This window comes from Chelonia mydas, chromosome 1, assembly GCF_015237465.2.
Source record: "Chelonia mydas isolate rCheMyd1 chromosome 1, rCheMyd1.pri.v2, whole genome shotgun sequence".
Taxonomy (NCBI): Eukaryota; Metazoa; Chordata; order Testudines; family Cheloniidae; genus Chelonia; species Chelonia mydas.
The window spans coordinates 163,735,745-163,748,906 of NC_057849.1; the positions used below are offsets into that span (position 1 = coordinate 163,735,745).

At 46.0% G+C, this 13,162-nt stretch overlaps 1 protein-coding gene and 1 long non-coding RNA gene across 3 annotated transcripts in view; one reads left to right on the forward strand and one right to left on the reverse strand.

Annotated features, from left to right (window-relative positions):
- The window catches only part of LOC122464093, a 28,365-nt gene extending 28,242 nt beyond the window's left edge, over nucleotides 1–123 (reverse strand). The window contains exon 1 of the long non-coding RNA XR_006287967.1: nucleotides 67–123. This is a non-coding gene — a long non-coding RNA (uncharacterized LOC122464093). The remainder of the gene's footprint in view (nucleotides 1–66) is intronic.
- Nucleotides 1–13,162, forward strand: part of GRIK1 (glutamate ionotropic receptor kainate type subunit 1) — a 237,972-nt gene that overhangs the window by 133,723 nt on the left and 91,087 nt on the right. The window lies entirely within an intron of this gene.

Sequence of the window (13,162 nt, forward strand, 5' to 3'; positions counted from 1 at the left end):
GGGGCACATGAATTATGAATCAGCAGTCTTTCAAACAATTTTAAAAAACATCACATTAAAATTTACCTGTGTACAAACCAAGGCTGTGCTACTGCAATGCAGGGGATGAATTTTGACCCAAATCTAGGGAAGACAAAGAGCTACTTGACTAGACACACTCAGACCCTTCACCTCCTCCCGAGTATGCTGCAATATATATTTATAGCCCATGATTGCACCCACCGACCAATGCAATGAAAAAGCTTTTGCATAAGAAAAGTTTTTATAAAGCAAAAATACAGACATGTGTGTCCCCACAATGCTAGGCCTGTGGCCTGTCCCTCCCTGAGGCTCTGGGTAGTCTCCCTCCTCTCCCCCATGTCAGAGACCTTTGTGTGCCACCCAGTAACAAGGACTCCATGTCCCCAAGAGACTGGATTCTCCCTGTCACGGACGTTCCTTTCCTCTGTCTATTGGAAGTGGTGCCAGTCCAAGTCTCTCTCCCCCTTAGCATCGTACAAACTTTTGGGGAGGCAGCCTGTTGGCAGAAGGAAGCTCATCCTTGCCCTCTGACTCCCCCTACTAGGGGAGAGTGGCACCTATGGAGCAGAGCTCTGTTCCACACTGGGAGGAAGGCGTACTGCTTCCTTTGAGATTAACTTCCCTTCCCCAGCCAGCCAGCCTGAAAGTAAGTAGAAAAGCATTTGTCTCCCCTACCACCGTTGCAGCTATGCTGCAGTGTGGTGGCTGTTGACTACGCTGAGTCTCCAGACGGGTGCAAGGTGCTCCTGCACGGTTCTGAGCCCAGGATCGGGAGTCTGACTGTATCACAGGTTGTTTTATGGCTGACACTGCCCTTTTAAAAATACATAAATCAGAAATAAAGCCCTTAAAACAGATAAGTGCAGAAACACGTGAATATACGGTACAGCTAGGCCCACTGGATAAGTAAGTACAAACTGAGGCTCTGGGCAGAAAGGGATAGTTTATTTACCCCACACTCCCTTTTTAAAAACAACAACAGAATTCCCTATCCCAGAGTGGACTAAATACCTTTAGCTTATTTTATGGCTCAAATAAAGTATAGTTGAGGCATACATCTTCCTTGTATAGTTAGCAAGCACACTATCAACAAACAGGTAAATCAATAAACTAATTTAAACAAACTCTGATACCCTTACCTTTCTGAGTAGTCTGTTCCCTAGAACTCATTTTTTTAATATGGTACCTGCTGAGAAGAGCCTTTTTATAGTCCCTCATTAGCCTAACAAGGTCCAGCTGTTCTGACTGACTGGTCAGAATCACAGCTGTCTCTTCTCAGACCCAAAATCTGGGAAGAATGGAAAATAATTGTGACTCTTTAACCCCTGCTAGTGGCCTGTACCTTTTCTGTAGTTGCTTGGAATTTTCTCCAGAGCAAAAGAGGGGTAGAGAGCAGCTGACCAGATATAATTTCCAACTGGAACTCTGCAGGGTCAGTCCCCCTATACCAGGGGTGGCCAATCGGAGCCTGAGAAGGAGCCAGAATTTACCAATCTGCATTGCCAAAGAGCCACAGTAATACATCAGCAACCCACCATCATTCCCTGACCCCCTCCCCAGCTCCCAGCATCTCCTGCCCACCAGCAGCCCAGCCAATCAGCGCCTCCCTCTCCCTCCCCACACCTCCTTATCAGCTGTTTCGTGGCTTGCAGGAGGCTCTGGGGTGGGGGTGAGGACGAGGGCATGGCAGGCTCAGAGGAGGGGGCGGGAAGGGGTGGAGTGGGGGCAGGACCTGTGGCAGAGCCAGGGGTTGAGCAGTGAGCACCCCACGGCACATCGGAAAGTTGGCACCTGTAGCTCCAGCCCCGGAGTCGGTGCCTATACAAGGAGCCGCATATTAACTTCTGAAGAGCTGCATGTGGCTCCGGAGCCACAGGTTGGCCACCCCTGCACTATACAGAGCATTATATTTTCTTCTGATAGGAAGATGATACTTTGTTGTAATTCTAGATGTGGAGGAAAGATGATTATATGTTAGTCAATGAACTAAAGGTCAGCATAGTCAACATAGGGTTGTTTGAGCATTGGCCTGCTAAACCCAGGGTTGTGAGTTCAATCCTTAAGGTGGCCATTTAGGGATCTGGGGCAAAAACTGGGGATTAGTCCTGCTTTGAGGAGGGGGTTGGACTAGATGACCTCCTGAGATCCCTTCCAAACCTGATATGCTATTATTCTATCTCTAATACTCCTCTAAAAGAGTCTGTAACCTCCTGGAACAGGTAGAAGCGAAACTCAAACAGCTTAATGGGACTAAATCAGAGGGCCCAGATAATCTTCATCCAAGAATATTAAAGGAATTGGCACACGAAATTGCAAGCCCATTAGCAAGAATTTTTAATAAATCTGTAAACTCAGGGGTTGTACCGTATGATTGGAGAATTGCTAACACAGTTCCTATTTTTAAGAAAGGAGAAAAAAAAGTGATCCAAGTAACTACAGGCCTGTTAGTTTGACATCTGTAGTATGCAAGGTCTTGGAAAAAATTTTGAAGGAGAAAGTAGTTAAGGACATTGAAGTCAATGGTAAATGGGACAAAATACAACATGGTTTTACAAAAGGTAGATCGTGCCAAACCAACCTGATCTCGTTCTTTGAGAAAGTAACAGATTTTTTAGACAAAGGAAACGCAGTGGATCTACCTAGATTTCAGTAAGGCGTTTGATACCATGATTTCAGTAAGGCATTTGATACCATGCCACATGGGGAATTATTAGTTAAATTGGAAAAGATGGGGATCAATATAAAAATTGAAAGGTGGATAAGGAATTGGTTAACAGCGAGACTATACTGGGTCCTACTGAAAGGTGAACTGTCAGGCTGGAGGGAGGTTACCAGTGGAGTTCCTCAGGGATCAGTTTTGGGACCAATCTTATTGAATCTTTTTATTACTGACCTCGGCACAAAAAGCGGGAGTGTGCTAATAAAGTTTGCAGATGATACAAAGCTGGGCAGTATTGCCAATTTAGAGAAGGACTGGGATATCATACAGGAAGATTTGGATGACCTTGTAAACTGGAGTAATAGTAATAGGATGAAATTTAATAGTGAGAAGTGTAAGGTTATGCATTTAGGGATTAATAACAAGAATTTTAGTTATAAGCTGGGGACGCATCAATTAAAAGTAACGGAGGAGGAGAAGGACCTTGGAGTATTGATTGATCACAGGATGACTATGAGCCGCCAATGTGATATGGCCATGAAAAAAGCTAATGCAGTCTTGGGATGTATCAGGCGAGGTATTTCCAGTAGAGATAAGGAGGTTTTAGTACCGTTATACAAGGCACTGGTGAGACCTCACCTGGAATACTGTGTGCAGTTCTGGTCTCCCATGTTTAAGAAGGATGAATTCAAACTGGAACAGGTACAGAGAAGGGCTACTAGGATGATCCGAGGAATGGAAAACCTGTCTTATGAAAGGAGACTCAAGGAGCTTGGCTTGTTTAGCCTAACTAAAAGAAGGTTGAGGGGAGATATGATTGCTCTCAATAAATATATCAGAGGGATAAATACCGGAGAGGGAGAGGAATTATTTAAGCTCAGTACCAATGTGGACACAAGAACAAATGGATATAAACTGGTCATTGGGAAGTTTAGACTTGAAATTAGACGAAGGTTTCTAACCATCAGAGGAGTGAAGTTTTGGAATAGCCTTCCAAGGGAAGCAGTGGGGGCAAAAGACCTATCTGGCTTTAAGATTAAACTCGATAAGTTTATGGAGGAGATGGTATGATGGGATAACATGATTTTGGTAATTAATTGATCTTTAAATATTCATGGTAAATAGGCCCAGTGGCCTGTGATGGGATGTTAGATGGGGTGGGATCTGAGTTACTACAAAAAATTCTTTCCTGGGTATTTGGCTGGTGAATCTTGCCTATATGCTCAGGGTTAGCTGATCGCCGTATTTGGGGTTGGGAAGGCATTTTCCTCCAGGGCAGATTGGAAGAGGCCCTAGAGGTTTTTCGCCTTCCTCTGTAGCATGGGGCACGGGTCACTTGCTAGAGGATTCTCTGCTCCTTGAAGTCTTTAAACCACGATTTGAGGACTTCAATAGCTCAGACAGAGGTGAGAGGTTTTTCGCAGGAGTGGGTGGGTGAGATTCTGTAGCCTGCGTTGTGCAGGAGGTTGGACTAGATGAGCATAATGGTCCCTTCTGACCTTAATATCTATGAATCTATGAAACAGGAGCAATTTGGCTGATTGAGCTTACAGATTTTACCACCTGTGTCAGCAGATTTTGTGATCATCCTGAACGAAGCAATTCAGTTGACTGAGTTTACATGCTCCACAGCTTCATGTTGTCTTAAATTTTGAACTGATAGACCTTACAAACTAAACACACTGCATCTATAGTGTGGCATTTTCAAAGAGACCCAATAGCACCTAACGTCCTTTTGAAAATCGCAGTCTAATTCTCTTTAAACCAGTGATTTGGCTGATGAAGTATACAAACATGCAAGGCCTGTGTGACTCTGCTGACAAAGAGTCTATAAATTCTATTAATAGAATGTGAAATCTTCCTGAACTTGAAGAGAGTTTACTAATTCTTCTGCCATGGCTATGTTCCAATGGTGATTCTAAACTCTATGTGGTTTTGGCAAAGTTCACAAAGACTGACATAATATTGAGGGAGTTGAAATTTTGGCCGGGGACATCCAGGTAAATTCTTTTATTAAAAGAAACATGAAATCTTTAATGTCCATGTAAAATAAATTAAAAGTATACAGTGGGCTTTATGAAAAGAAGACTGTGTTTGGGCGACAAAAGTTTTGATTTTGTAGATATATAAATACTACAAAGCTCAGTATTCTTTAACAGAACTGGTTGAAATTTTTAAACAAAAAGGTTAAGTAATAAAAAATCATCTTTTTTTGAAACTGTTGACTTTTAAAAAAAACTTAGACATTTTACTCAAAAAAGTTATTGAAATGGTTAAAAGAACAGGAGTAATTGTGGCACGTTAGAGACTAACAAATTTATTTGAGCATAAATAAAGCTCACGAAAACTTATGCTCAAATAAATTGGTTAGTCTCTAAGGTGCCACAAGTACTCCTTTTCTTTTTGTGGATACAGACTAACACGGCTGCTACTCTGAAACCTGAAATGGTTAAATTTTCACTTACTAAAATAAAGTCAAAATTTGAGAAAATTTGTTTAAAATATAAAAATAGTGTTTAATTTTGAACCCAGAGAAATAGAAACAACTTTACAAATTTTGAATTTTTTCAGAATTTTATTTTTTGACCAACCCTACTTATTGGCCAACTCTTCTGAAGTTAAATATAGCAGGAATAATTTTAGGGAAGTTCTGTATCTTGAGACATACAAGAGGTCAGATATATCTGGTATAACAGCCTCGTTTTCTGTGTCATGGCTTACCTGCTAAGGTTAAGTCTTTAACATTAACTTGCAATTTACTCTTTTGACATCAGTATAGCTGATGTAGCTTTTACTGCTAGACAAATTCTGACTGATTTTGTAGCTACTCATTTTAAATTATCTCTTCCACCACACTTTTTTTGTTATTACATTGCTTATGGAATCTGCTTGTATTTTTAATAAGATTTAGGACACCCAGAAAATGGTTTATGAAGATTCCTATAGTCACTTCAGCTATGTGGTGGTCCTAGCAGCAAAATAACTAATTCAGTTCTTATAGGAGTGCTAAAACTGTGTGCCACAGTAGTAAGCACTCTAACTACTATGGTAAATATGAAAAGACATTTAATTAAAATAAGTAGTGTATGCCATTTTAAAGAACCTTCCGTGGCTAAAGTATCTCTAATTATTAGGGGCCTTAACCAGCTCACAATTTCTCCAGACTTCATGATTGCACAGGACCCAATAAGCCACATATAGTATGGCAGCTTCACAGCCCATCAGCCAATCCTGAAGCCTGGTTGTTGCATGGTACAAGGACAAAATCCAGCTCTGTGCTTAGCAGCATGGGAGATCATGTAAAATGAGCTCCACAGCTTCTCCTTAATGCTGCTCACTATCCTAGAACATATCTTCTTGGGGGGGGGGAGGAGGAGAACAGCCTGCAGCCGTTGCTTTAAGCCCCCCCATATGGCTCTAGTAGGAAGGGAGGCTGGGAGAAAAGAGAAATGAAACTCAGAACTTTTAATTACTTTTAAGATCAAAAACTCTACCGTTTCAGTACTCATCCCCCAGTCACTGGTTGGTAGGTGGAAGCCTGGTCCCACTTGTCTAAGACGTGGTATACACTTAAAAATTAGACTGACCTAGCTATGTTGCTCAGGGCTGTGAACAATTTTGTGACCTGAGCACTGGAATTAGGTTGACCTAAACCCCAGCGTAGACTCAAGTAGGTCGATGAAAGAATTTTTCTGCTGACCTAGTCAGAGCCTCTGTGAGAGGTGGATTAACACCAATGGCAGAACGCTCCCCTTCTTTTGCTGTAGGAATTGTCTACACTGTGGCACTATGTGGTGGTTCAATGACAAGACGGGACACAGCTTTTAGCAAGCAAGCGGCTGGTCTCTGCTAACAGGCTGCTGCCTGTCAGCTTTCCACCTTCCCCTTTATTCTCTCTCTCCCACCGCGCATTACATTCTCCAACAGATAAAAGGAATACACTGGCTTTGTTTAACATTCTTATTTACCAATTTCTATCTACCACATTCCTTGCTCTCGGGCCTTGAGCCCAGTCCTGGGAGGCTTCCCACGGTTCATGTCATTTGGGCGAGATTCCAAGGTTGATGCCATTCAGAGGAGCTGTGTGTGCACAGGTCCAGCACAACACTCCGGGTATGCCCTGAATGTTGCCAAGCGCATGAACCTTGTATGAATCCTACATCCCCTCCTTTTTTATTTGTGCTCGGCCATCTCATGGTAGCCATCAATTTGCTTTTGCAAGCCAATTAACTCCCGGACAGACAAGGTTATAACTCGTGGAGCCTGCCAGGGCAGGTCTCGACAAAGCCTTAACAAAAAGGAAATACACTGCACACAGCAACAGCAAAAAATAAGCTTAAAAAGGTAAAGTGTAATTGGCCGGGCCCCAATTAGCCATGCTAGAGTACTGGGAAGAGAGGTTCGAGTAAGCGGCGAGCATCATCTCATTCCCAATTTCCTCAGGGTGATGACATAACTGGAATAAGGCACGTACCTAACAATTCTTCAGCTGCTACAAAATCAAATAAACAAAAGTGGGTAACATTTGCTATTGAAGCCAATCTTTCCCATAGGTTATATGTCATTCGGGCCCGTAACTGAGGAAGCGCTCCAGAGTCAACCCCTCCAGGAAATAGCAGGCACAAAAGGCATACAATCAATAGAGAATTAGCAGTAATTTGAGCGAGAATTGCCACAAACAAAGTCTCAGGAGTCTCTGGCTGTTGGTTTGCTGCCAGTCTTCGTTGAGCCGCGGCCACCAATGCTTTTACTACTCCCCATGTCACAGGCTGGCTTGGGACGCTACGCCTCTTCCGTTTCCGTCCCGCCGTTGTCGACCTGGGAGGCACCGCGTTCTCCTCCAAGGTCAGCTGAAACTCCGGTATGGGGTTCGACAGCCCTTGGTGCCACGCCATGCTGTTTCAGTGCCGGTCGCACACACCGGGCCGGAACCCACAACGGTGCTGCAGGGAGAAACACAGCAGCATATCCCCGACCCCAAGTAATTAAAGGCACTGGGCCCAACCATTGCGGATCGGGCAGCTGACGGTAATAGACACGCGGTCTTTCCAGTACCTCGGATTTGTGAAAATGCCGATCCATGGGGGTCTGCTGATCTGCGTTCAACGTTAAATTATTTAAAGTAAACAAAAGGATATGCATTTGTTGCTGAATGTCTCCTAAGGTTCGGAGACGCGGCTCCCCTTGTTTTAATTGTTTGTCGAGCAAGGTTTTTAGCGTGAGATTTGCACGTTCAACAATGGCTTGGCCTGTGGAATTGTAAGGGACCCCGTGTTTGAGACGGACGTCCCATTGGGCACAAAAGGTGGAGAGGGCTGTGGAGCAATAGGCTGGGGCATTATCCGTTTTTATCTGGCTCGGGTGACCCATAACAGCAAAACAGGCTAGCAAATGGTGAATAACTTTGGGAGTGGCTTCCCCACGCTGTGGGGTCGCCCAAAGGAATCCCGAATAAGTATCAATGAAAACACGTAAAAACAAATAGGGGCGGAATTGTGGCACATGAGTGACATCCATTTGCCACAGTTGATTCGCTGCGGTACCTCTGGGGTTAACGGCATAAGAAAAGGTAGGGGCAGCAGCGGCACAGTGGGGGCAGGAACGAACAATAGAATGTGCATGATCAGCAGGAATGTGAAACTGTCGGGCCAAAACAGAGGCAGACTGATGAAAAAAGGAATGGCTTTCAATGGGGTCAGAAAAAAGGGAATTTACCTGACCACGTAACGCGCGATCAGCACGCGCATTGCCTTCAGTGAGTAGCCCAAGCAGAGGGGTATGACTGCAAATATGAGCAACAAAATAAGGGAAATTACGAGTGGTGAGAAAATACTCTAAGGACAAAAACAGGCGAAGGAGGTCCGCATCGACCTGAGGGGTAATGAGGGCAAGGGGTAAATGATCAATTACCTAAAAACATAATGCGTGTCCACAATCAAATTAAAGGGACAATCAGCAAAAAATTGAAAGGCCAAAATAACAGCAGCTAGTTCCAAGGACTAATAAAGCTCTCCAAGTGCTGTGCATGCAAATATTGTCGTACAAGTGAATGAAGCGCTTTCAGCTTTTCTAGAGGGAGGGGCCACTGGTCAATCCATACGGGCTCTAAGGATTGCCATACCAATGGTAATGCGGATGGCAAGGTGGGTGAGGGAGGATTTTGGGCCATTATATATTAATATCGAGGGTGGTGTCCAGCTCTGTAAGTAAGTCACGGCCCCAAATATTGAGGTGGACAGGGAGCACAAAAGGGCGGACTGTAGCAAGGGCACGGCCTCCTGGTTTAGAGACCGTGACCCAAGACAAACTTTGGCGCCCGGGTTTGCTACCCCCGATCCCGCACAACTCTTTAGAAGGAACTGTTGGCCAACCGACCGGCCACTCCGGATCACAAATCACCGTAATGTCAGCTCCAGTGTCCACCAGCCCTGTAAAAGGAACATTATTTAAAAGAAGTGTTAACTGAGGTTTCGAGGGGTGGAGCGACATTGTTAGAACAACAAGTGGAGAGGACGTGTTGTGAGACGGCAACTAAGACAGCGTTGATCCAAAGCCGCCTCCGCCCCGGGTTCGATCCTCTGCGGCTGGCACCTGATAGGGGACTAAAATCAATTGTGCAATTGATCATCCACGCGGGAGCGACTGCGGAAGATGGGTCCACACCTGAACCTTAATAACGCCGGTGTAATCAGCGTCAATGACCCCTGGGATGCCAAAAAGCCCTGTTTCCCAGCGTGTGAGCGAGGGAGAACCAGACCCACAAATCCGTCAGGGAGAGGTCCCGTCACCTGCGTAGGTATGGCGCAGACCTCCCCCAGCAACTGAAAATCAGCGTCCTCCTGCATAATCAAATCAAGCCCTGCACTGCCGGCAGTCACCGCCCTCATGGAGTCTATGGATTTTAAGGTAGAGGAACAGTTGTCTGAGTGGGAAACACCCCCGTTTGGCCCTGGGTTCGGGGGGGACCGTCGTGCGGTTTCCCGACCCACTACGACACTGATTAGCCCAGTGATAGCCCGTCCGACACTTGGGGCACTTCTTTGAGAGGCGGGCGGGCGCCGTCGATGAACGGCACTCCCGCTGAAAGTGACCCTCCTTACCACAGCGGTAACAACGCTTCCCCTCCTTCCCGCTTTTCCGCAGGGCGGCGGCCATAACCCCAGCTTTATGTGCTTGTGTGCCAATGTTTTGGCACGCCCGCAGCATGTCCGACAGCTCTAGAATTCCAGAGGCTTGTGCAGCCTGGAGAGCACGGCAGCAATCCTCGTTCGCATTTTCAACTGCCATTTTTAACAGGATCTCCTGAGCTGCCGCAGGGTTATCCACCTGTCGGAGGATAGCCTCCTGCAATCTGTTGGTAAAATCCATAAAGGACTCTGATGCACCCTGACGGATACTGGCAAAGCTTTTGGTAGGCTTGCCTGAATCCGGGACCTTCCGGAAAGCATGCTGGGCGCAGGTGGAAATAATGGGGAAGACGGCCTGAGGGAGTTGAGACTGCAGCTGAACAGTAGCAAACTGGCCCTCCCCTGCCAACTGCTCATAAATGACACCTTGCTCTCTATATACCTGGGCTTGGCGTTCCGCCATCTGCCGATACTCACTAAGCCAAATAACATACTGACTGGGCGTCAGCATCATGCGCAACAGCGCCTTCCAATCTTCAGGGATCAGGGTGTGCCCAGTACCTAGCCCTTCAATGAGACCACGTACATACGTGCTAGTGAGGCGGAACTCGCGAATCGCTTTCTTTACCTCCCGGATCACCGAGTAAGGCAAACTGACCCAGCTTGCAACCTGGTTGCCCCGGCCATCATCCTGCCAGGTCACCGGACAAATTGAGACCAGATCAGCCAGCTCCTCTGCTGTAATATCTGAGCTAGTCTTCGCTGCGTGAACCATTTGTTGCACCAGCGAAAGCCCCTGAGCAGATGCAGACGACCCCCACGGGGGGCCCCGGAGCATGGGGCCCCACAGGGGGATGGTAATCACACACCGGCTCCGGTGGGGAAGGCCAGGGAGGCGGTGGTAATAGAGGCACTGGGGGCGAAGCAGGGGGAGGGATGGTTGCAGGAGCGGACGGGGGTGGCAGGATCGGCAGCCCCTCTGTTGGCGGGGGAGAGGGTCTTTCTGAGGCGACACACTGTGTCGCATCGCTAGGAGGGGGGATGGCTGCAGGAGCGGACGGGCGTGGCGAGATCACCAGCCTCGCGAGGGAGGACCTGTCCGAGGCGACAAGCTGTATCGCGTCACGGCAGAGGTGCCAGGCATGTAAAGCCTGCACGGACGCCCGAGGTCTTTGTGCAATGTCTGGCCCAACCGCTCCCAGTCCGCTAGCTTAAGGGTTCTGGCTTCAGGGTACCACGGGCATTGGGCACTCACCTCCTGTAGCAAGAAAGTGAGTTCTCGAGTGGGGCAGTCATGCTGAGCCTTACGCAGCAAATTCTGTAGCTCATTGCAGTGTTGCACTTGCAAAGCAGAGAGGGAGCTTTCTATACTTACCACAATGAAAAATACTCACCAGGATCCACGAAGCGGATGAGTGACGCGTCTGAAACCCTTGCCGGGTGAGGTGAGTGCTGAGGGCCCCACGTTAGGCGCCAGTTGTGGCGGTTCAATGACAAGACGGGACACAGCTTTTAGCAAGCAAGCGGCTGGTCTCTGCTAACAGGCTGCTGCCTATCAGCTTTCCACCTTCCCCTTTATTCTCTCTCTCCCCCCGCGCATTACATTCTCCAACAGATAAAAGGAATACACTGGCTTTGTTTAACATTCTTATTTACCAATTTCTATCTACCGCATTCCTTGCTCTCGGGCCTTGAGCCCAGTCCTGGGAGGCTTCCCACGGTTCATGTCATTTGGGCGAGATTCCAAGGTTGATGCCCTTGAGAGGAGCTGTGTGTGCACAGGTCCAGCACAACACTCCGGGTGCGCCCTGAATGTTGCCAAGCGCATGAACCTTGTATGAATCCTACAGCACTACAGCGGCACAACTGCAGTATAGACATACCCTAAGTAGCTCTGGCCCTACTCCCACTCCTATTGGAGGAATTCCCATGATTAAGTGGGGCTCTTTTCTTCCAGATCACCATCTGGGCTTGGGAGCAAGGGGAAGAGATGTTCAGATCTGTGATCCCCTTCTCTCTTACTGAACTTAAAGAAACAGTCAACCAGGAAGACGTCCTTTTCTGGTCACATGGCTCCTTTAAAATGTTTTCTCTAGCTAAATTAGATCAGTCAGCTGGGCAAAATCCTATCCCTGGGTTTAAGCCATCAGCCAAAACACTGGGCATGCTCAGTGCATCTCACCCTGTCTTTCACAAGTACCTTAATGCCATATATCATTTGAACGGAGCTGGTTTAGGAAGCAATATAAGCCAGCATCAGATAGCTGTATCTATGAGCACAGTACCCCACTGGAAGAGTGAGCACCTTCTGTGGCTGTGCATGCTGGGTGCATTGAGGAGTCTCTACATCCAGCAGACACAGAGACAGACAGGGAGAGATTGGGCAGATTCCTAGAGGCTAAATTATAATTTGAGATATGAGGCTATACATACGTAATTTGAAAAAAAATCCTTTATGTTGTGTTAACTACCATCTTTGTTGACACTCATGAGACTGAAGCGGGGACTTCCAGAACTAAGAGCATTAGCCTCCACAGCTTGGGTTAAAGAGCCAGGCACTGTAACTGGTGGCTGTACAACTTTCATCCTCTGTGGATCAAGCACACAGGGAAACATGTACCACACTCTGGTCAGCAGGTTATAGTGACATTTAGGTCACTTACTTAAAAGGACAGGTATTTGTTCAAAGTTTTAGCAATGTGTATGACGGCACAAAGTGGAATAATTAGATACTAGAGTTATTTTCTAATTGAAGTATTTTATAGAATATAGCATTTTCTCAAAACTTATGTACATTTGGAGCCAAATTCTACACTCAATTATAGCTAAGTGCGTATTCAGGAAAGGATAAACTCCACGGATTGCAGTCGAGTTACTCAGTTCCACCAGTGTAAATCTAAAATAGCTTGATTTAAGTCTGTGGAGTTACTGTACTCTGGATTTACATAGTATGGTTCTCTCCTTCTATATTATCATAAGAACATTTAGCATTGAGGGGATGTGGGTGAGATGTATTTAATAAGGCTTATTTTTATAACCTGGGGAAATAGAGTGGTGATAATGCATCTAATTATTTGATTAATGAGTAACTTAATGCTCATGAAATTGAATAATAGCACTGACAATGAATAAGCAATATGTAAGCAAGCATTGATAATGCTCTGTCAATGTATTTTATTCCTAACTTACCATACCCCTATCATAGAATCATAGAAATGTAGAGTTGGAAGGGACCTTGAGAAGTCATCATGTCCAGCCCGCTATGCTGATGCAGGACCAAATAAAACTAGACCATCCCTGAAAGGTGTTTGCCCAACCTGTTTTTAAAAACTTCCAGTGACGGGGATTCCACAAC